The sequence below is a fragment of the Sorex araneus genome, chromosome 2, assembly GCF_027595985.1.
Source record: "Sorex araneus isolate mSorAra2 chromosome 2, mSorAra2.pri, whole genome shotgun sequence".
Classification (NCBI taxonomy): Eukaryota; Metazoa; Chordata; class Mammalia; order Eulipotyphla; family Soricidae; genus Sorex; species Sorex araneus.
In genome coordinates, this window is record NC_073303.1 from 31769327 (window position 1) to 31793193 (window position 23867).

Here is a 23867-nt window from a genome sequence, read left to right on the forward strand (position 1 = left end):
TACATATTTGAAAATATGTATATATGTATATATATGTATATTTCCCTCTGTGATAAGTGCCTGCTATCTGAACCCCATCAAATGTGATGAGGTCAGCAATACCACTCCTGGGAAAAGAGAGGCAAAAAGGTATAGTAAAAATGACACCTGCATTTGTATGTTCATTGCAGCACTGTTTACAATAGCCAAAATCTGGAAAAGACCGGAGTGCCCAAAACACAGATGACTGGTTAAAGAAACTTTGGTACATCTACACAATGGAATACTACACAGCTGTTAGAAAAGATGAAGTCATGAAATTTGCATACAAGTGGATCAACATGGAAAGTATCATGTTAAGTGAAATGAGTCAGAAAGAGAGAGACAGACATAGAAAGATTGCACTCATCTGTGGAATATAAAATAACAGAGTGGGAGACTAACACCCAAGAGTGGTAGAGATAAGGACCAGGAGGTCTGCCCCACAGCTTGGAAACAAGCCTCACATGCTGGAGGAAAAGGCAGCTCAGATAGAGAAGGGAACACCAAGTAGAGGATGTTGGAAGGACCCATTCGGGTTGGAAGATGTGAGCTGAAAGTAGACTATAGACCGAACACGAAGGCCACTCAATACCTCTATTGCAAACTACAACACCCAACAGGAGAGAGAACAAAAGGAATGCCCTGCCGCAGAGTCAGGGTGGGGTGGTGGGGGATGGGGTGGGGGTGGTGAGAGGGATACTGGTATCATTGGTGGAGGAGAATGGGCACTGGTGAAGGGATGGGTAAACGATCACTGTAGGAGTGAAATGCAAACACAAAAGTTCATAAGTATGTAACTGTACATCACGGTGATTCTCTAATAAAAAATTAAAAAAATTAAAAACTAAACAAACAAACAAACAAAAATGTGATGTGGTAATCATGGAGAATGGGTAGGGAGTGTCTTATGATGTGTCCAGGAATATGTTTACTCATATATGAGGCTTGGCCGAGCGTGTGGGGCTCGGCCTTGAGCATGGGGGCGGTTGAGTTCTGGAGGTGTTCAGCTGGTGTTCACCTGCCCAAGCTGAGCCCCTTGGGGCGGGGAGGGCTCTCACCCGCCCCCCTCTGGAGCGCTGTGAAACAGCCGGCATGGAGTCCAGTGGCATGGCTATGGGGCGCTCGTTTTCTTTTCTCTTCGACGTTCCAATAAACTTTCCAACTCTGAGTCTGAGCATCTTTACTATTCATTCTTTTTTTCATTCTTTTTTTTTTTTTTTTTTTGCTTTTTGGGTCACAACCTGGCAATGCACAGGGGCCACTCCTGGCTTTGCACTCAGGAATTACTCCTGGCGGCGCTCAGGGGACCATATGGGATGCTGGGAATCGAACCCGGATCGGCCGTGTGCGAGGCAAACGCCCTACCCGCTGTGCTATCACTCCAGCCCCCATACTATTCATTCTTTTCATTCTTCAAAATGTTGAAGAGCCTGGGAATCGCAAACAAACCTGCTGCCGCAGCTTCCACCTCATCTGCATCACTGCAACTAGGCTCATTGCTAGTTCTCCAGACGTACTCTTCCAGCAGGATGAATTGTGGCAAAGCAACCAATCAAAAAACTACATTCCTTTCTGTCCTTTTAGTTTTTAGGCCACACCCATATGTGTTTAGGTCCTATTCCTGGCTCTGTACTCCAGCCACAGCGCAGCCCCGCGACTCAGACCCGCGGTCTACACCCAAAGCAGCCGCGAGCCGAGCCTAGGCAGCGCCGGCCGGAGCAGCGTCCAGTGGGCGAGCAGCAGCAACGCGGTCCCCAGCCACGCGCACCGCGCTCGGGGGAGGCAGAGGGACCCGCGAGGAGCGTGGGAGCCCGGGCCGGCGATGAGCGCGAGGGACGCTCCGGGTGGCCCCGGGCCTGGGACTCTCCTCGGTCCCCGCCCGGCGGTCAGTGCCCGCACGGCTGCAGGAGGCGGGAGCGGGCAGGGCGGGGCCCTGGGACAGTCTCCGGAACCGGCTCCGCCCGGTCGCGCTGGCTGCAAAGAAAGCGTTTAGGGGAAAGAGAAAACAGCGGCGCCCGCCGGCCGGGACCACCCAATGGACCCTCGCACGCCAGCTGACTGTGGAGAGGACCAGAAGACAGGTCTGAGTCTTCGGGAGAGGGGACAGCATTGACGCTCCTCCGCCTCCGTCACGCCCACCCGTGCCCCGCCCAGTGCAGCGCCTCTGCTCGCAGGACCTACAGGCGACTTTCCCTTCTAGCGTCGGGACGCGCCCGGCGTCACCCGTCTCCCGGCTGACCTCCCCTTATTGGCGCTGCCTTATTCATCTACCTTATTAACGGGTCTTGTAAGAGGCGGGAGGTCGCCTGAAGCACCCTGTACTCACACCCTGCGGTGAATACGGGGCGTCTCTATTCTAAAGGGGGTCATGTGGGGCCGGAGCGATAGCACAGCGGGTAGGGCGTTTGCCTTGCACGCGACCGACCCGGATTCGATCCCCGGCATCCCATATGGTCCCCCAAGCACTGCCAGGAGTAATTCCTGAGTGCAAAACCGGGAGTAACCCTGAGCATCGCTGGGTGTGACCCAAAAAGCAAAATAAATAAATAAATAAAGGGGGTCATGTTAGCAGTCCTGAAGGGTTTGGGTGGACAAGGTCGGTGAGATGGCGATGCTTTGGCCGTTAGCTGCAAGCGCCAGGGGGAAGCTGTTTTTTTTTTTTTTTTTTTTTGCTTTTTGGGACACACCTGGCGATGCACAGGGGTTACTCCTGGCTCTGCACTCAGGAGTTACTCCTGGCGGTGCTCAGGGGACCATATGGGATGCTGGGATTTGAACCCGGGTCGGCCGCGTGCAAGGCAAACGCCCTACCCGCTGTGCTATCGCTCCAGCCCCGGGGGAAGCTGTTTTAATGAGCTTATTTATGCTTTCACTCAGAACTGAAGAGAGCCAGGCTATTAAATCAAGGGAGGGGGTTGGAGAAGATGCTCAAGCGTTGGGATCCGGGGCCCTAAGTGAAGAAAGGACAGCGCGGGAGAGCATGATATGGGCACTGAGGAGAAGGGAGAGTCACCACACAGACACTGGTCTCCGTGCCCGGCACTGAGGGCGCTTCCGGGTGAGCTGGCAGTTCCTTTCCCAGGCTGGGCTCAGGAAGGTGCCTGTGCCGCCCTGGTCTTTCCTGTTCTTTCCTAAGCTCTTCCCTGCCCACCCCCACGCTCAGTCAGGTGGGTGTTCTCACTATGCACCTCCCTAAACAAGAAAGAAACTGAGAGAGAGAGCACAGAAGAAAATAGTGAGGGTTAGGTAAGGAGTCTGGAAACCGCCCTGCTGAGAAGCAGGATTAGGACTGAGTGCCTTTCTGACCCATGGCCACACGGGGCTCTGCTTCTCTGCTTGTTCTACTTTGCAGGGGTGGGGCTGTGGTCTGACTCTCGCTGAGATGCTGGCCTGGAAGAGGACATCCATGGGGTAAAGGTACCTTCAGAGCAGACCTAGAGTCAAGCTTGGGAGCCCGGTGGAGGTGGAGGAAGTGAAACCTGTGGGACCTTGTGCTGTGTCTGAGGTTCCATCATGTCCCCAGAACCTCTTTCTCTATCCCATGATGCCACACCTAGAGACTACAAGGTAACTTTCCTTCCACTGTTCCTTTTTTTAGGAAAAATTTTCATCTTTTATCACTACCACATTTCTACAGCTAAAAAGTCCATGTCAGGACAGTGTCGCTAATCTCCACACTATATTTGGATGCTACTATTTTCTTTTCTCTCCTAGGATCCGACCCCAGAATCCCTCAATCATGTTTCCCCAAGACGCCTCTGACTGAGTCGAGTCTCATACTCCCCTTGTCTTGGATGATGTGACATTGTAAGGAGGCTGCTCCATTATACATTGGAGAAAGACCCTCAGTTGGGGTGTGGCGGCCAAGGCTAGGGGTGTAAGAAGCCCACAGACACAGTGTCATTCTCTTCGGGGACTGAAGGATCCACTTGATTATCATAAATGATGGCCACCTTCATGAAGACACATGCTTTATTTTATAGACACTCATTTATTGTTGTAGTTAAGGTAACATGTGTACAAAGAGTGCTAAGGTACAGTTATTGCATCTCATCAACAACAAAGTGTCTAATACTATTCACCATGTCCTTATGTTACTTTTACATTAATCGTGTCAATTCTCTTCATTCCCAGCCTACTCTCAAAGCAAACACATTTTCCTTGTCCTCTTTTCCACACTGTTTCTTTGAAAGAATTCCTGTGTACAGCCCATAGGGCTGTTCAGCTGTTTTTGTGAAATGTCCCGTTTTGTTTGTTCATTTTTGAGTCACACCTGGAAATACTCAGGGATTACTCCTAGCAGAACTCAGGAAACAAGATGCCATGCTGGGGAATGAATCCCAGTTGGCTGCATGCCAGGTAAACACCCTATCCACTATATTATCACTCTGGCCTGCCCTTGAGTATATTTTTAATTCCCTTCTATGTGAATAGTTTTAAAACATTAGTTTAAATACTTTCAATGTGGATTCTTCCACCCTGTGCAAGGCTGACTTGTCTAGAGCACCCCAGAGGGGCGTGGTTGAGCCCAGCACCCACCTAAACAGAGCCCTGGCATTTGAAAACCTCCACACTCCATATCACCACCATGCTCCCGGCCAGACTCCACTGCTCAGAATGAGCCTCATTCAGAAACTAATGTCTTTTAAAAAATCAGGTATTCAGGGTTGTGATTGAAATTTCCAGAATCTCATGGAGTTGGGGATGGGCTATCTTTCCCCCATCTCCTTGTACTTCTGGAAGCCCAGGCAGTCATACACATGCCCCAAGTCTGCCACCCACTGAAAATGTTTAACTCCAGCTGAATAATCCCATTAAAAATTTTGGATTTCCTGGAGCACACAGCCTCTTTCATAGCCACACAACACCTCAAATTCTACAACATCGATAAATTAGCAAGAGCACACCAGATTGGATGGGATTTAATGTAGAAGACATCCAATTTCGATTAAAAAAATAAAATATCAACACAGAAGGTTTATCCTGTAACAATATCTTAGTAATCTTTTATACAAGGGCCTAATGGTTCTATGGTGAAATACAACAATCTTCAATTTATTCTCAGAAAACATTTTTGATCATTCTTTTAGAAAATTATTTATAACCAGAAATACAAAATAAATTATTGAAAGCCTGTCATTGGGGCAGGCTTAAGGGGTGGTTGGGAATTCAATCAGCTTAATCAGTGGCTGAATAAATAGGAATACTCCTACATTTAAGAAAAAGGGGTGGTTGGGAAAATTGCAGATTATGGTGATGGGATTGGTGTTGGTATGTTGAATGTCTCTTACAAATCATCATGAATGAGGCTGGAGCAATAGCACAGTGAGTAGGGTGTTTGCCTTATATGCGGCTGACCTAGGTTTGATTCCCAGCATCTCATATGGTCCCCTTGGCATCATCAGGAGTAATTCCTGAGTGCAGAGCCAGGAGTAACCCCTGTACATCGCTGGGTGTGACCCAAAAAAAATTCATGATCAAACTTTGTAAACTACAGTGTTTATATAAAGTGAAAGCAGAAAATAAAACTTAATAAATATGAAACTAAATCCCCCAAAAGATTAAAAATAAATATACTTTAAACGTTCAGACACTAGTAAAACCCTTGTCAGATTATACTCAAAATCTGATATTTTCATTCTAGTATGTCAGCACTATTTTTTCACTGAACTGAACTTTTACTTTTTTGTGTTTTTGGATCATGTAATAATGGTCAAAAGTTATTTCTGTTTCTGTGTCCAGGAATTATTCCTGTCAGTACTCCAGGGACCAAAATGTAGGCCAGGGATCTAACTTGGTTGCAATGCAAACACACTACCTATTGTAGTACCTCTCTGGCCCTTCAAATAAACTTTTCATTTGTCTTTGCACTTCCAGCATGGAACCCTGCCTCCATATATGGAAGGCACATGCTCTACCACTGAGCCACATCACCAGCCTCACAGAACTAGCTCAGCTTTCCTACCTAGGAGTCTAAATCGAATGTCTGGAATATTACTCAGTGTAGACATTTTGGAGCCTGGGAATGTTGCTCAGTGTAGGATGTCTGTCCTGCAGATATGAGAGCATGAGTTTGACCCCTGGCACCATCCCACATGCCTCATGTGATCCTGGTGGCACTGTCTTGTGTGATCCCTGACTCTGAAGCAAAGAAATGGATCTGTCTCTGACTCAACAGCGAAATGTGAAGGAGCTCCACAACTAAATGATGTTACCTCCCGAGCACCACACAAAAAAGTATGTGAGCACTACAAGCAGGTGTGTGACCCCAACAAGCATCACAGCCAAGTATCTGACACCAATGAAGGTACTAATAGCAGTGACAACAAAGGGAAGGAAAGGGAGAGAAATAAATCAGTAATAAAAGATCTTTTAAACCACCTACTTAAAAACATCAGACCTTACAAGATAGTGAACCATGCCCAGGGGCCAGTTCTATGCCTGGCCAGAACAATGCCAGAATAATGCCTTAGCTCAAAGGGCTGGAGCACGGGCTGTGTGTATAGCAGGCCAGTTGCATCCAGACACTGGAAGGTCCCTCAAGTACCCCGAAAAGCATCCTTCAAACACACTTGGTTCTGTGCTAGATAGTGCAATTTCTTTGTTATGGAGCCAAGAATCACACTAGGCAGTGTTACCAGTATCACATGAGCAACACACATGGTGCCAGGGGTTCAACAGGTGGTTTCATGTCTGAGAAACATTCCCAGGCCTCAACAAGTTCACTCTGAGTAATATTTTCAGGGCCCAAAACTTAACACTGAACAATATTCCTAGATACATGAAATCTGGACTGGAGCAATAGTACAGCGGGTAGGGCGTTTGCCTTGCACACGGCCGACCCAGGTTTGATTCCTCCGTCCCTCTCAGAGAGCCCAGCAAGCTACTGAGAGTATCTTGCCCTTATGACAGAGCCTGGCAAGCTACCCATGGCGTATTCGATATGCCCCAAACAGTAACAAGTTACTATTGCCCGCTTGAGCAAATCGATGAACAACAGGATGACAGTACTACAGTACATGAAACCTAGACACCTCTTCTACATAGAAAAGGCAGGTTAGTTGAGGAGGCCAGGTATGTGTGCAGTGGTTCTGTCCTGAAAAAAGTAATGGATCATAAGATAGAATGAAATGTCTGAATTTTAAAAATACCTGAAAAATGTTTTACAAGTGTCAGAAAAAATTTAAATAACACTAAAAACTATTCATGTACATATGAGAGAGTTAAAAATATTCTTCATGGTGTGAGAAATAGTGCAGCAGGTAAGATAATTGCATCATACATGGCTGACACAGTTTTAATCCTTGGCACCAAATATGGTTTCCAAAGCCCTGCCAGGAGTGATCCCTGAGCCAGAAACAGGAGTAAGACTTGAGCACCACAGTGTATGCCCCCACCCCAAAATAAAGGTTTCCAATAATATAAAAAAATAAATAAGTCACTTTGTCCCCCATTACCCACATTCGTTGCCCAGGAAACATCAGAGGTATCAATCTCTCTTTCCTTTCTAGTACAGTAAATTTATACATTAATTCATAGTTCATACCCACAAAAGAGCTAGAGCCCCAAGCAGGGAGGAAGGATTTGAAAATCACATATGTGATAAGGAACAAATTATAAAATAAGCACAGAACTCTTCAAATTGAACAAAAAATAAATTTACTCAATATTTCTTCCCCCTTTTGCCACACCCAACAGTGCTCAGAACTTAGTCCTGTTTTCACTCAGAGTTCTGTCCTGATGATCCTCAGGATGCCCCATGAGGTGTGGGGAGATGAGTCCAGGTCAGCTGCCTGCAAGGCAAGAGCCCGAATCTCTCTACCATGTCTCTGACATTCTGTAGCACTGTAGCAATGTTGTCCCGTTGTTCATCAATTTGCTTGAGTGGGCACCAGTAATGTTTCCATTGTGAGACTTGTTATTGTTTTTGGCATATTGAATATGCCACGGGGAGCTTGTCAGGCTCTCCCGTGAGGATGGGATACTCTCAGTAGCTTGCAAACTCTCTGAGAGGATGAAGGAATTGAACCCGGGTTGGCCCTACCCACTGTGCTATCACTCTGACATTCAAATAACTCAATTTTTGAAAGGAGCAAAACTCTCAGCGGTCAGGAGAGAAGATACATTGAGGGCAAATAAGCATAATGAAATATATTCAACGCTATATGTCCTTAAGTGTAAAAAATTTACAAGGGCGGCGCGCACGCGCGGGAGGGGGACATGCGATGATGCCTCGTGTTGTTCTGTTGTCCTTGGGCACACGGGGCAGTTCCCTTTCGCACTGGCTCACGTTCGGTACTCTCGAGCCGCTGTGTAAGGACAGGGGGATGGCTCCTCCTTGTGCTCTGCTTCTGTGTGTGCTGCTATGCTCTGTTCTGTCTGTCTCTCTGTCTCTGCCTCTGTAGTCTCTCCTCTGGTCTCTTCCGACCTCTCTCTGTCTCTGCTTCTGTGTCTTCTTCTGTCTGCTGTGTTATCTCCTTTGCTTTTGTGTCTTCCTGTGTGTCTTCTGTGTCTTCTCTTGTGTCCTCTTCTTCTGTCTCTCCTCAGTGCCCCCCAGTCTTAGTTTATATAGCAAATTACATAGGGTGGTGACACAAAGGTGGGTTGAACATTAGCAAATAAACAAAGAAGGGTAAGACCATTTCTTGAGGAGATTAACAAAATCTCATCTAAGGAAATCTCATCTAAGGAAATCCACTCAAGGGTGGGGTCCAAACAAGGGTGTGTCAGGGTGTGAGCTAGTAATCTGCTTAAATAGTTATAGTAAATTTACTACTAATATTTCTAGCAATGTCATTCTGTATGAGCACAGTAAGAGATATATCAGACTTAAAGTTTGGGACTTCCTGAGGACATCTCACTATATATTCCAGACCACAGTCCTCAGGCCAGGTTGGTCTTCCTAACCCCAGCAGGTTCCTAGTCTCCTTGTTACTTTTGGATCATGACAGCATTTGTCTATGACCATGCTCTCAACTTATAGTTGAGTATTGTGGCACTTTGGCCTGGCCCATTTTTGATGCCAGGGTAGCTCACAGCTTGTCCTGGGTCCATTCTGTCCCTCATCGGGACCCTGATTTTTGAGTGCTAGGAATTAAGGGCAACAGAGTTGAGAAAGCAGATGCCTGGGAGTAAATATTATTGGAGTCAATCAGCTCTCAAGTTACAAAGCATATAATTAACTCTCTTCCTGTGTCCATACAGAAAGGACATTGCTTTTTTTTTAAAATTTTTATTTTTTAAAAAATTTTATCACCATGTGGAAAGTTACAGAGTTCTCAGGTTTATGTCTCAGTTATATCGTATTCAAACACCATCCCTTCACCAGTGCCCATATTCCACCACCAAAATCCCCGGTATACCCCCCGCCCCCCACCCCAACTGTATAACTGATGAATTTCACTTTATTTTCTCTTCACCTTGATTACGTTCCATATTTCAAAACAAAACTCACTATTGTTGTGTGAGTTATATCCCCAAACAAGATAACCCTAATAAGGAGGCATTTGATAATTAGTTTTCCATTAAAAGATTGTATGTTTTCAGGTTTTAGAAAAGATCGCGCGGCCCCGAGGCTCGGATGTGTCCCAGTCCCGAATCCTGGAGCCGTGTTAGCTGCTGCTCAGTGTCGCCAGGGTTCCATCTGGAGAAGGTGTGCTGGCGGCACCTCCTCTTTCTGGCCCCCCGGTGTTGCTGGCCCCGATTCGGGTCCGGAGCATTGTCCGGGCCGCGTTGCTCACCAGAATGCCTGCCGCTTCTCTGTGGATTGTGGCATCAAGATGTCACCGAGGGTGGGTCGAGGGCGTGACTTCCAGCGAAGGACATTGCTTTAAGGTAAACAAAGTTCCCTGCAGCAAGGCTAAAAGGACAACCCCCATGTTATCCTACACTAAGGAAATGCACATGAATCATTAAGATAAACTATTCCACACCCATAAGAACGGTTTAGACCCCAAACTAGTACCCCTTTACCTTGGAGACACATTATAGGATCCACAGGATTCCTCCAACAGTCAATAGGATTGGGCCCCTGATAGGGTACTTGCCTTGCATGCGTCCACCCAGGTTCGATCCTGGCATTCCATATGGGGTCCTGAGCCCAACAAGAGTGAGCCTCGACCACAGAGCCATGATGTCCAGAGCAGTGCCAGGATGGGTGTGGCTCCCTAATTTTTTAAATTGCATTGAGATACTAAATTTTATTCAGCACATTTTTGTCTATGATAATTTAACTTATAAATTGAACATGGTAAGATAATAACAGCAAGAAGTAATAGTAAAGAACAATTGTAATCACTGAAATAAAGTTGAATATAGTCTCTCTTTCTCTAAATATCTTATTTAGGTGAAAATTTTAGACCCTGGTTGACTGTGTGAAAACTCAAACCTGGAAAGTGAGACCTCAGGGTGGGTCCCAGGCCATGGTGATGCTAAGTGCTAACCGGGATGTGGAACTACAGTCACCCTCCTTCACTGCTGGAGGGATGTAAATGGCTCAGAACCCAGGGAAGACACCTGCTAATTTCTTTTTTTTTAAAGATAATATCTCATAAAGTATTTTTATTTTTTATTAAAATTTTTTAATTAATGAATCACTGTGAGGTACAGTTACAGACTTACAAACTTCCATGCCTGCATTTCAGTCATACAATGGCCAAGTGTCCATCCCTCCACCAGTGCCCATTTTCTACCACCAATAGTCCCAGCATCCCTCCCACCATCCTCATCCTGTTCCTCCTCCCTCCACCCCGCCTCTGTGGCAGGGCATTCCCTTTTGCTCTCTCTCTCCTTTTGGGTGTTGTGGTTTGCAATAGAGGTATTAAGTGGCCATCGTGTTTGGTCTATGGTCTCCTTCTAGGGTGCGTACCTCCTAATTTCTTAGAAAACTACACAGACTGACCCACAACCTATTTATAACTCTCCTGTAATTTTACCCAACATTCATTAATAATGGATGTTTCAGGGGTGGAGAGATATTACAGCAGGATTGCCTTGCACATAGCAGAGCCTGGTTTCATCCCTGGCTCCACATATTGTCCCTGGATTACAGTCAAGAGCAATCCCTGGAAATAGAACCAGGAGTGAGCCCTGAATATGGCCTGGAGTGGCACAAAAACAAATACCTAGCCCCCAAGGGATTTTTCACAGAAACCTACAAAGCTGTCTTCAGTGTGGGCTGTACATAGTGATTCCTTCTAAGGATACAGTTTGGGGAAGGACGAGGATCATATGGGAAAGCCCGGAATGAATGAAAAGAAGTGACGTAAGTGACCATTGATGTATAGTGATATTATGTCTATGAGTTCACCAGGACAGATACCTGAGCACAAAGACAGGAGCAAGTCCTGAGTGAGCTGAGTGACCCAGCGCCAAAAAGAAAAGAAAAAAAAGTGAAATAAACTCATCCCCTGAATAGGGGGAGTGAGGAAGGAGCTTCCTGGGTGGCACAGTGAGAAGGAAGTGGAACCCAGGCCTCAGGAAGTGAGAGAGTGAACTGACTGGAAAATGGTCTCTGGGAGAGCAGGGCTGGACTCTGCTGAGCTTAGAGACCCACACAGGGCAGCAGGAGAGGACATGTAACTAGACTAGAAGAAAGTGTGACAAAGTAGCCACAGATGTGGGGTGCAGTTAGTTACTAAGGACTCATAGACCTTTCCCCCATATCTCAGGATGCCGTTATCTGTGAAGCTCATGTAGAATCTCTCCCTTTCTTCCTGCTACACACTTGTGGGGCGGGTATTTACAGCCTTCTGTGCTCGGGGGCTGCACCAGGCTCTGTGCTTGGGGGGATGCTCCCACAGAGGACCTCGCAGTCTGGGTGAGCCTGGACTTGCTGCATACATAGCCTGTGTCCCAGCCCTTTGTGCTAAGGTTTGTCACTGACCCCTGGGCATTGTTCACTATCTTGTAAGGACTGATGATTTTAAGAAGGTGGTTTAAAAAAGGTCTTTTATTGCGGATTTATATCTGAACCTTTCCTTCCCTTTGTTGTCACTGCTGTTGGTGCCTTTACTGCTGCTCACACACTCGGTTGAGGTGCTTGTTGGGATCATAAACTTGTTTGATGTGCTCACATACCTTTTAGCTGTGGCCCTTGGGAGATAATATAATTTAGTTATGGAGTTCCTGCACACTAGGTGTTGTGTCAGAGACAGAATCCTGGCTTTTTTGCGAGCTGGGATCACACAAGACAGTGTCATCAGGATCGCACAAGGCATGTGATGTTGGATATCAATGTGAGATGGTGCCAGGGGTCAAACTCATGCCCTCATATCTGCAGGGCAGGCAGCCTACACTGAGCAACATTCCCAGGTCCCAAAATGTCTACACTGAGCAATATCCCAGACATTCAGTCTAGCCTCCTCTTCTAGACTGGGAAGCTAAGCTAGTTCTGTGAGGTCGAGGATAAGGCTCAGTGGTAGAGCATGTGCCTTCTGTGTACAGAGGCAGGGGTCCATCCTGGCAGTGCAAAACAAACAAACAAATAAAAGTCAGTTCAGTGAAAAGATAATGGCCATAAACTGGAATGGAGTATCATAATTTGAGTATGATCTGATAAGTATTTGCAAGTGTCCAAATGTTTAAAGTAATGTTTAAAAACTATTCACATACAAGAGAATTAAAAATATTCTCAGGAAGGGTTGGGCCACAGGACAGTACAGTGACTAGGGTGTTTACCTTGCCTGGGCTGACCAGGGTCAATCCCCATCATCACATAGAGCTCCATGAGTCCCACTAGGAGTAACCGCTGAGAACAAGTGACTGTAACTCTAAAATAAACAAACAAAATTGAATGTTTCACAAAAACTTACAGAACAGCCCTTAGTGTAGACTGTTCTGTAAATTTACATAGAAATTCCTTCAAAGAAACTATATGGGAAAGAGCACCAGGAAAATGTGTATGCTTTTAGAGTTGGTTGGGGAATGGAGAGAATTGACTTAATTAACATAAAAGTAACATAAGGACATGGCGAATTGTGTTGTTAGAACCAAAGTACAGCCATTTTTGGCATGAACCAAAGTGCAGCCGTTTTAGTTGTTAGCAGGCATCTTGCTATTCTGTATGATTATGTAACTGACAGCAGAACTGGATATGAACCAGAGAATGCATCATGGGAAAGGAAACAGAATGAATAAAATTAACAATGCTTGCATATAGTGCCAGCCAATCAGTAATCTAGTGGTTGGCCAGGCCTGGAAATAATAGAGCAAAGGGTCACCCACAGGTGGCACTAACCAATTAGCTTACAGGTCAGTTAGGAAGAAAGAACAATGTGGCTTTAAAGTACTTAAATCTTTTCCTGTAGCTGGAGGGGGTCATACCCCGACCGTTTCTCTATGGGGTGTGACCCTGACTGGTCAGTCTGTAACACTCTCTCTCTCTCTCTTTCTCTCTCTCTCTCTCTCTCTCTCTCTCTCTCTCTCTATCTCTTTTTCCCTCCCCCTCCCTCCCTCCCTCCCTTCTCTCACAGTCTTTAACAACTTCTCTCTCTTTCTCTTTCAGTCTATAACAGCTCTCTTTAATAAAATCTTTGAACTCCTTACGAATGTCTTGCTTTAGAATCTCAGACATTTGGGAGCTTGTCCGGGATTGAATAATGGCCCATGAGTCGAGAAAGAGAGTTCTGGAAGGCCTCTAAAGGTGATTCTGTCAGTCTGTGTGGGGCCCATTGGTCAGTTTAATAGTACAGAATCTGGACACAGTACAGCTTGTAGAGACTGTCGGTTGTGTACAGGAAGAGTACCCTACTCCCTATACTATCTCTCTGGCCCCTATATTATGTTTTTAGAGAACATTTTAAACACTTTTTATCCTACCCCCTTTTTTTGCATTTTCATCTAAGTACATGGGTTTACAATATCGTTACTCATACTTTTCATGCATAATATTGCTCCAACCCCACACCCACTACCAGAGAGCCCGCTTCCCTTCACCAGTGTCCCAAAGGCCCCTCCCCCTTCCACCCCAAGTAAGCTCTGTTCTATAGACAAAATCTTCAGTTTTGACAATTTGACAGTTTATTGTTCCCTTGCTATATTTCTGTTTTGGGGTGGTGCTTAGGACTCTGCACTCAGAAATCTGTCCGGGCATTGCTCGGGGGACCATATCAGGTGCCAGGATCAAACCTAGTTAGGCCGCAGTGCGCAAGGCAAACGCCTTATGCTCTATACTATCACGTGGACCTTGTATTTCTATTTCTTTAATTTTGTATTAGGGATATTTTCTTATTTCTTTTGTGGCAGAGGTGGTATCACCAGTGATAACGATATATAACCCACGCAGAGTGTAAAACATCCACTGAGACTCCATTTTGGAAAGCCAGACTCCATTTTGTGCCTCAGGGTCATGAATTTACAATCTAGGAAGAAAAACATGCCAGACCCCAAGGGCATGGATGTATATGTGCAGACATCTGATCAGATAACAAGGATGATTCAAGTAAATGTAACAAGATGTACTAACAGCTCCTCTGTTGTGCTTCTGAACCTTTCACTTGCTTGCTTAAGGCCATGAGAAAGCACCTGGCAGAGGGCACCCAGACATGCAGGCATGCACTCAGGCAGAAGGGCACAGGGCTTAGAAACCTCTCCCTGAGGGCAATCTCTCAGACACTCGTGCTCGGAGTTCGAACCCAGGGAGCGATCCCAGTTTGCCAACCCTCAGTGCAATCCCTTGCATGAGTGCCCTCAGCTCTGAGTCCCTTGTATGTGTGTGTTTTGGTGGGAATGAAACCTGGAAACATCTATCCTGTCTCTGTATGTCTCAGTCGGCTGAGCTCAGGCTTGTGGCCACTTAACAAGCACGTGCATGAGTGACGTCCCCTGCATGGTCCACAGTCGCCCCTCTTAGATAAAAGTCAAATTTTCCAGAGTCATGGCAGTCTCATGACACGAGAGCACCAGGCCCTCCCCTCAGTGACTGCTCCAGCCACACCGCTGCCTCCTTTTCCCTGACTCACGCCTGCCCTGGTGCATTTACACTGACATTTCCTGCCTGGCACCAGACTCCCACACAGACAATCCCTCACATCCTTCCATGTCTCCTTAAAGATCACCTTCCTGTGGAGCCACACTGACCAGATGAAAAAAATAGTCACTGTCCCAGTCCACATACACTTATAAGTGCGTTATTTACCCCCCAGAGATACCAATTTTAAACCAGGACACTTGCCTTGATTATTATATTTTCAGTGTGAGTCTGTCCCTTCCTACTAAATCTCAAAGGCTGTTAAGTTTTGCCTGATTTTCATTCTCAGTTGTTTGTAGACCCCAAAATATCATCCCCATATCTGGCACAGTGGGTAGATAATCAGTGTAGACCATGGTAGAGACACTGCGTTATTCATGTGACCTCACCACACTCTGTGCTGTGACAGCTGTAATGTCTACTCGAAGTGACATCAATGTCACCTCCACTTTTCTCACAAGTTCTTCTCAGGATCTTGGGTTGACAGATCCCATTTTCTAACCCCTAGGTTTGAAGGAAACAGAGAGTAGTTTATAAATCCATGAACTCAGATCACAGACAGCGCTGAGATTCCTAGAGCTTCAGGGTTGGTGGGTGGGAGGGCTGAATTCCAACATGGCAAGTCTGAACACTCATCTCTTGATACCACAGAGACTCCTGTGTGCAGGGGCCATGCTGGGCCTTGAGAGGAGAGGCCACCTGAGGCTTAGAAATGGGGACACACACTGAGAGAATGAGCTGTGAATGTGTGTACAAGAGAACAGGCGCCTCCTGCACAGAAGCAACAAACAGACACCCAGATGGGACTGAGGAGAAAACCAGGCCTGAGCCCAGACTGACCAGCACAGAAGCCCTCACTGCTCAAGGTCCTGGGACAGGATGAGGCCGGGTGTGACCTGAGTCCCTGTGAGGAAGGCCTGTGGAATGAGGTGGTACTTAGGTGTGTAATCACAAAAAAGAAACGATGATGATCCTCTGGTGGCTGCTGCTGCTGCTGGACTCCAGTGTGCGTTCGGTAGCCCTGAGCCGCCTCCCCGCCTCCCCACCTCCCCAGGGCCCCCCAACAGAGACACAGAGAGACGGGGAGACAGGGAGGCCGGGGGACCACAGTCTGATGGTGAAAATGGCCCATTTAATGCAGAGTTGCTAGCATACTTAATGAACATCTGAAGGGGGGTTGAGGTAAGGACAGATGTGATAGTCATTTACATAGACAAACATTTGGCAGAGGAAATTCTTTTAGGGAGATCAACTCAAGGAGACACACTGTCTCCCAGGAGCAACTATATTGCTTTTATGTTTCCCTCTAATTGTATAAGTTATCGATACTAGCAGTTGTTTGGATAAACACAGTAAGAGACAAAGATCCCCACACTTAGTTCTCTGGGCTGAGAGCAAACAAGGCTTTAAACACTTGGTTGTCTGAGCTCTGGGTGCAAGCAAGGTTTTTACCGTAAATCCCAGACTAAGTCCTCAGGCCAGTTCAGCTAGTCCTTCCCCAGGGGGCGTCCTGTCTCTAAAGTTGTAACAGTTTGCATGAAAACCATGCATATATGCTTTCTAGAATGTCCCATTTCGCTGCCGGGTAGTTTTGCCACTTGCCCCAGGTCCATCCCAGTCCCATGGCGGGACCTCCCCTTTGGGGTGTCAAAAACTACAGAAACTGGAGCTTAAGTCAAGTAGTTATGATCAAGTAATTATGCCCAGGAGCAGATATATTTCAGAGTCAATCAACTCCCAAATATTAGGAGAATAGCATTAATGGTCCTTCTGTGTTTAACCAAGAATATTGCTCTATGGTAACATATAAAAAGGCGATAGGGGAAGCAGAAAAGCAAGTACAAATATACAGCACTTCAAATACAAAGCAGTATCAATACAAGTTCAGAATTACCAGAAAGTTTTGTTTTACAAGCAATCGAGATTAACATGGGGGACTGTGACAATGTGAGGTAAAATACAAGGGAAAGATTACAAGTAAACTTTAAGTTAGGGATGCTAGCAAGGGCAATATAAATTTCTCTAAGAGGAAAGGAGACAATACACTGATAAAGCCTAAAGCACTTAGTGTCAATATTCAACACGAAGGGGAGGTTGAAGATAGACTTTGACTAAATTAAGGATGTTAGCAAGGGCATGGCAAGCTTCTCTGTGAGGAGGAAAGGAACAATTCACTGATAAAGACTAAAGAACTTAGGGTTGATATCTAACACTTAGGGACCAGGACAAGGAGAGATGACCCAGAAAGATGAGTGACCACATCAAATCCCACAATGACTGAGACAAAGGGAGGAAGGGGCACAGGTCTCTCCCTGACCATCCCTCACAGCCTTCCTGTGACATCTGGGACTGACTCAAAGCAAAACAGAAAACAAAACACTAGGAAGGTCTCAGGATTTCTATTTGTTCTTTCTCAAATTTCAGCGATTTCCTTCATTAACCTCTCAACACAGGAAATAGAAATATTTCCACAATACAAGAAATAGAAAAATGCAAATCAGATACTGATTAATAGAAACACTATTCAGGAAAATAAGAAGCTGACACAGATGGAGACGGCTGAGTCCTGTCTCTGCTGGCACAGCCCAGAGCATCAGGGAGAGGATGCAGGTCAGTGTGGGGAGGGCCCGATGTACAGTGGTGCACCAGTCTTCCCGCATCACATTATGTGACAGGACACAGACACACTCAGGTCCCAGGGCAGAATGAGAATCAGCAGTTCTTGAGGCACAACACTGGGATGTGAGAAAACCCAGCAGGGCAGCTGCCTCACACTGTGAGAGAAAAGAATGAAGAGACTCAGTGAGTGACAGAAGTGATGACATCCTGAGCAAGCTCCCAGCATCCCTCTCAAAAAAACCCCAAATCCAGTCCTGTCCCCTCTGCCCAATTCCGCCCACTCCAGCCTCCAGAGTCTCACTTCTAGGGTTCGAGAGAGACTCATCAGAGCCCTGGGAACAGTTGCTATCTGGGGAGGAACAAACAGGACAAGGTCAGAGCCCCAGAGGTGGGACTAGAGGAGGAACTAGGGGTGCGGGAGCTCCCTGTGGGCTCCGGTCTCTGTTCCCAGGATTCCAGGGCCCCAGCCCTGCCCACACTTACTTGCAGCCTGAGTGTACTGTCCTCCTCCTTCACCTGCGGGAAGGAAACAGCCCAGGGAAGGTCGGGGAGAGCACTGGGTCCTGAGCCCACAGAGCAGCTCTCTAGGCCTGGACCCTGGGGAAGCGTCAGAACTCTGAAGACTGAGGGCAGAAGCAGGAAACATGCAGGAAGGAGATGCTCCTGGACTGAGCAACCTCTCCTGGTGGTCTGTGCTCACAGGGACAGTCCCTGTGACCTGGGACCCTGGGAACCAGGTTCACCCCCAGCTTATGGAGGTGAAAGTGTCTTTCCTGAGCAAACCTGAGAGCGGCACACACAGGGGAGTGTGAGCGACAGCACAGGGGCGGGTGGTGCTCCCGCTAATGAGGCAGGGGAGCTAATACAGGGGGGAGACCCCCAAAGTGGGACAAGACTCAAGACTTGCCATGTTAGACAGATTCTCGCCCCCCCCCCCATCTTACCTGAGCGCTTCCTCCTGCTGATCACAGCTGCCACCACAGCTCCAGTGACCACAGCCCCGAGGAGAGCCAGGCCGACAATGATGCCCACAGTGAGGGTGGTGGGCTGAGAAGGGGGCTCTGGGAAGGGAGGAAGGAGAGGGTCTGACCCCCAGCCCCAGCCTGACCCTCAACAGTTCCCCAGAGGGGCCAACCTTGACTCCCTGAGAACAGGCTCTGTGCCCCGTCCCCCTCCTCACCCCATCTCAGGGTGACAGGCTCCGGCAGCCCCTGGTGCTGCACACGGCACGTGTATCTCTGCTCCTCTCCAGAAGGCACCACCACTGCTGCCCACTTCTGGAAGGTTCCATCCCCTGAAGGCCTCGTCTCCACCAGCTCTGTGTCCTGCGTCAGGTCCTCCCCATCACGCTGCCAGGTCAGGGTGATCTCGGCAGGGTAGAAGCCCAGGGCCCAGCACCTCAGGGTGACCTCCCGGTCAGAGAACGGGTGGCGGGTGATGTGTCTTCTGGGGGCTTCTGAGGAGGAAAAATGAGAAAATTCACACTTTGGGTCACTTCCAGAATGGGGATGAACAGGATAATTGGTTTGGAATTGGAGGCAAACTTCCAGACACTAACTTGGCTGGAGAAACTGGATAAAAATCCGACGTGGCACGCGCCATCTTCTATGACTCCAAACCCAGAGGTATTCGGTTTTTACTTTTGGGGCTCCTGGGAACTCATGGGAAGGGGGCGTAACCGGCACGCCCTCGGCCCAGATAAATCCGGAGCCGCTGAGCGCGAATCGGACCCTCTGTGCCTAAAGACTTTGGTTCCAGAGATCTAACACATTCGGGCACCCAGCGCAGCATTTGATAGCAATACACTGGGACTGCGAACAGGGCTACAACTCTGTACTGCCAGGGGTGGATTTTCTTCCTCCCCACCCCGTCTTCCTGCACGGAAAGCAGCGGACTGGAGGCACCCATATGGCACGCGCCATCTTCTATGACTCCAAACCCAGAGGTATTCGGTTTTTACTTTGGGGGTTCCCAGGAACTCATGGGAAGGGGGCGTAACCGGCACGCCCTCGGCCCAGATAAATCCGGAGCCGCTGAGCGCGAATCGGACCCTCTGCGCCTAAAGACTTTGAATCCAGAGACTTCTTACAGCAATGCACTGGGACTGTGAGCTGGGCTATGTAATTTCTGGCAGAATTTTCCCTGAACTTTAAACAGAAATCCAAAACTGCACGGACGCTGCCACATCCACGCCACTTAACATTTATAATTGTCAGCAATGTGAAAGGGTTCCTTTTGAACAGGTCTGACTTGGGGGGGAAACTCCAAATAATAACAGTAAGTTTTTGTTGAAATATTGAAGGTTATTAACGAAGCAGCCACCTCTCTGGACTGTGAACTAAGCAAAAGCCCCACGCTGGCTGACGCGTACTCACCATACTATGAGGCGCGGGAAGGGGGGTGAGGGGGAAAAAGAAAAAAAAAAGGGGAAAAGGAAAAAGGAAAAAAAGAGAGAGAGAGAGTTAAGTACTTGTAGCAGTGGGGCTACATATCTCTTCATTTCCAGCAATGAAAAACTAATTATCAAATGTAGTAGGTCTGTCTCTCTTGGGTGGAAACTCCAACAACTATAGTGAGTTTTGTGTTGAATTATGGAATGTAATCAAGGTAAAGAAAAAATGGAGTGAAATTCATTAGTTATACAGTAGGGGGTAGGGGGTGGGGGTGAGGGGTATACTGGGGGTTTTGGTGGTGGAATATGGGCACTGGTGAAGGGATGGGTGTTTGAATATTGTATAACTGACATATAAACCTGAGAACTTTGTAACTTTCCACATGGTGATTTAATAAAAAGTTAAAAAAAAAAAGAAACTGGATAAAAATCCTATCCTTGGAAAGTTCTAGAACAGGGTTTGGGAAGGAGGTTAGGGTCTCTCATGAGACACTGACTCTGTCCTGCCCTGGGTGGAGGGTGAGTGACTGAGAGAAGCAGGAGTCAGAGCTAAGATCTGAGAGAGTTCACAGGTTGCTGCCAGGTCCCAGGGAACCCACATTTGTCATTTCAGAAAAGGTCGCCCCTCCCCCCAACCCTCCAACAGGGAGTAACTTCAGGGTCCTGTGGACAGAGGGTGGGCCTGAGGGGAGAGCGGGTCTTTGTGGTACAGAACATCGAAACCAGGGGGGTCTGTCCTCTCCTGACTGAAGAAGGGGCGCTGTTCTGACACTGAACCCCACTATGTCCCCCCTTTTGCGGAGTCGGCCCCGCCCAAGGGCGGTCAGTGTCCTCACCACCCAGAACCCCGTACCTGCGCGCAGCAGCGTGTCCTTCCCGTTCTGCAGGTATCTGAGGAGCCAAGGCACGCAGATGTTCTCCAGGTAATTCCTGCGGTACTCAACCTCACCCCACTGCTCCCACTTGCGCTGGGTTCTCCAAGCCTGCGTGCCCGCCGCCGCCGTCCAGGAGCGCAGGTCCTAGTTCAGGGCGATGTAATCGGCGCCGTCGTAGGCGTCTTGACGGTACCCGCGCAGGAGGCGCCCGTCGGACCCCACGTCGCAGCCGTACATGCTCTGGAGGGTGTGAGAGTCTGACCCGCCCCGCACAGCTTAACCCTGAGTCGAAAACGAAACCGGGGCCCGGTCCCCGAGGCTCCTCCCTGTCAAGGGTCCGGGGCGGGTCCCTCAGCCTCGGGGACTCTCGGACTCGCTTCGGGGCGACCCGGCCCGTCCCCGTGTTGGCTCGTCCCTGCCCGGCCGTGCTCACCCGCCTCGCTCTGGTTGTAGTAGCCGCGCAGCGTGTTCAGATCCATTCGGTTAGTCTGTGCGTGGCCCTTGGCGTTCCGCGTCTCCCGCTCCCAGTACTCGGGTCCCTCCTGCTCCACCCACGGCGCCCGCGGCTCCATCCTCGGACTCGCCGAGTCGCTGTCGAAGCGCACGAACTGCGTGTCGTCCACGTAGCCGACTTCGATGTAGCGGGGCTCCCCGCCGGGCCGGGATACAGCGGTTTCGAAATACCGCAGGGAGTGGAGGCCTGGGGGAGGGGAAGGGGTGAGACCCGGAGCCGCCCCGCGCACTCCGAGGCCAGGGAGATGGGCGGAGGGGGCTCAGGGAAAGGGGGGAGGGACCGAGAAGGGCGAGACTTAGGGAGGAGTGAAGGTTGGGGGGACAAGGAGGAACATTTGGGGGCATCCGGGCAGGGAACCAGAGAAACTCCTTCTCGGGGGTCCTGTACATCAGTGCCTGGCAGTCCCCACCCTTCCCCAGCAACCAACTCCCCGCCCGACCCCGCACTCACCCGCCCGGGTCTGGGTGAGGGCCAGGACCCCAGGGAGCAGTAGCAGGAGGGGTCGCGGCTCCCACATAGTGAGAGAATCCTGCAGGTTCTGACTCTCTTGGGAATCCCCAGAGTTGATAGCCAGGAGCTGCGCGGATGCTAATTAGCTGTTCTAGACAGCGACGCCGACGCCGAATGGGAGTGAGGACTGGGGATGCGCCAGGAGTATCCAGGCAGAAGGCGCTGACACAGGTTGCAGAGGGAGAAGTGAAACTCTGGGGAGACCAGGAATCCCCAGGCCTGATCTTCCGCCCCCAACACCACCCTGGGACATTGGGAGCCACACCTGGGACCTGGGTCTTCGCCCCCTCACCTGCTCCCTCACCTGCTCTTTGTCCCACCGTCTCCCCGTGTCCAGGGCTGAGGCTGACTCAGCGATTTTCCATGGGTTTCATTTCAGTATCTCGCTACAATCTTACAAGTTCGTGAGGACCCCAGAGATGCTTCTGTGCATTCAGGTTATGCCTGTCAGTGTTGGCCGTGCGAGGAATCTGAGTTAAAGCCTCTTTATTGTTGGTGGTGATGATTTTATTTTTTGGCTTTTGGCCACACCAGGCAGTGCTCAGGAGTAACTCCTGGCTCTGTGCTCAGGGATCACTCCTGGCAGGTTCATGGGACCATATGTGGTGTCGGGGGAACAAACCTTTGTTGGCACATGCTATGCAAGTTCCTTACCTTTGTAATATTTCTCCTGCAGAGTTAAACCCTGAAAATAAGGTCAACTGGAATAATATCAAAAACAGATAATGCCAACAGGATGTTTTTTGGGCTGCACACCCAGTGATACTGTACTCAGGAATTACTCTTGGCAGTGTTGAGGGGAACATACGGGATGCAGGCAATAGAACACGTTTTTAGCTGGTGCAATGCAAGTACCTTACCTGCTATACTATCTCACCAGCCCCTATAAAGTCTTTTGAAGAAAAACTATATTAGATTTTTGCTAGGGACCAGCCCCAGCTGAGCAGGCCTGAACTGTGGACACCATGAGGACTAAGAAAGAGGCAGAAATGGGAGCGAAAAGCATGCGGTGAGGGGCTCACAGCCTGAGGACTGAGCCCTGACTGTTCTCGTGAATCATATTTATTATGTAGAATCCATAATCATGAGAACAACATTCTTTGGGCAAATCCTAACTACCTTAATCTATCCAAGATAAACTTTTACACATCGAAGGGTCTTGGTTCATGGGGAAAAGCATCTTTTTAATGGACTTTCTTAAGGGGAGATTCTTTCAGGAGAGGAAGCAGAGATAGAGCAGATAACAAGGCCCCTCCACAAGTCTCTGGGGCATTATTCCACCTCTAGTGCCATCATTCTGGGTTGAAATTTCCCACAAAGGACCATTCTTGTCCTTCTCCTTTATTTATTTATCTAGTACTAAACAGGTTCTTTTTTTTTTTCAGTGTAGAAATGGCCCAGTTCTTTGACTAATCTTGAGAAGAAGGCCAAACTGCTAAATCTTCCACATAGACCAGTCTGGGCTGAGCTCTGGGCTCTCCTCAGAATGGGGTTGAGCAGATTCCCCAAACAGCCCAGCCACCCTCTCCTGCCCAGGGGCCAACAGGTCCCACCCACACCCAACATTTTCAGGCATAGAAATGGCCCAGCTCCACAATTGAACCTCATCAAACTCTCAAGCCACCAAATGGTTCCAGTTTCTGGAGTGACACCACATTTCATAGTGGTTTGAGCCACCTGACCCCAGTCCCCAAGGAAAACAGAAGATCTGATAAAAAAAAAAAGTTGTGTATACAGTGATTCTTGGTGGTGGGATATGTGCACTGGTGAAGGGATGAGTATTCGAGCATTGTTTAATTGAGACTTAAACCTGAAAGCTTTGTAACTTTCCACATGGTGATTCAATAAAAGAATAAATTTTTTAAAAAGTTGTGTAGAATATTGCAAACCACAATGCCACCAAGACAGAGAGAGAAAGAGAGAAAGGAGAGAGAGGGAGAGAGAGAAAGAGAGAGAGGGAGAGGGAGG

General features: G+C 48.2%; 1 pseudogene; it reads right to left on the minus strand.

Annotated features, from left to right (window-relative positions):
* Positions 1 to 1720: 1720 nt before the first annotated feature.
* On the minus strand, positions 1721 to 21906 carry LOC129398773 (patr class I histocompatibility antigen, A-2 alpha chain-like; annotated as a pseudogene).
* Between the last annotated feature and the right edge of the window lie 1961 nt (positions 21907 to 23867).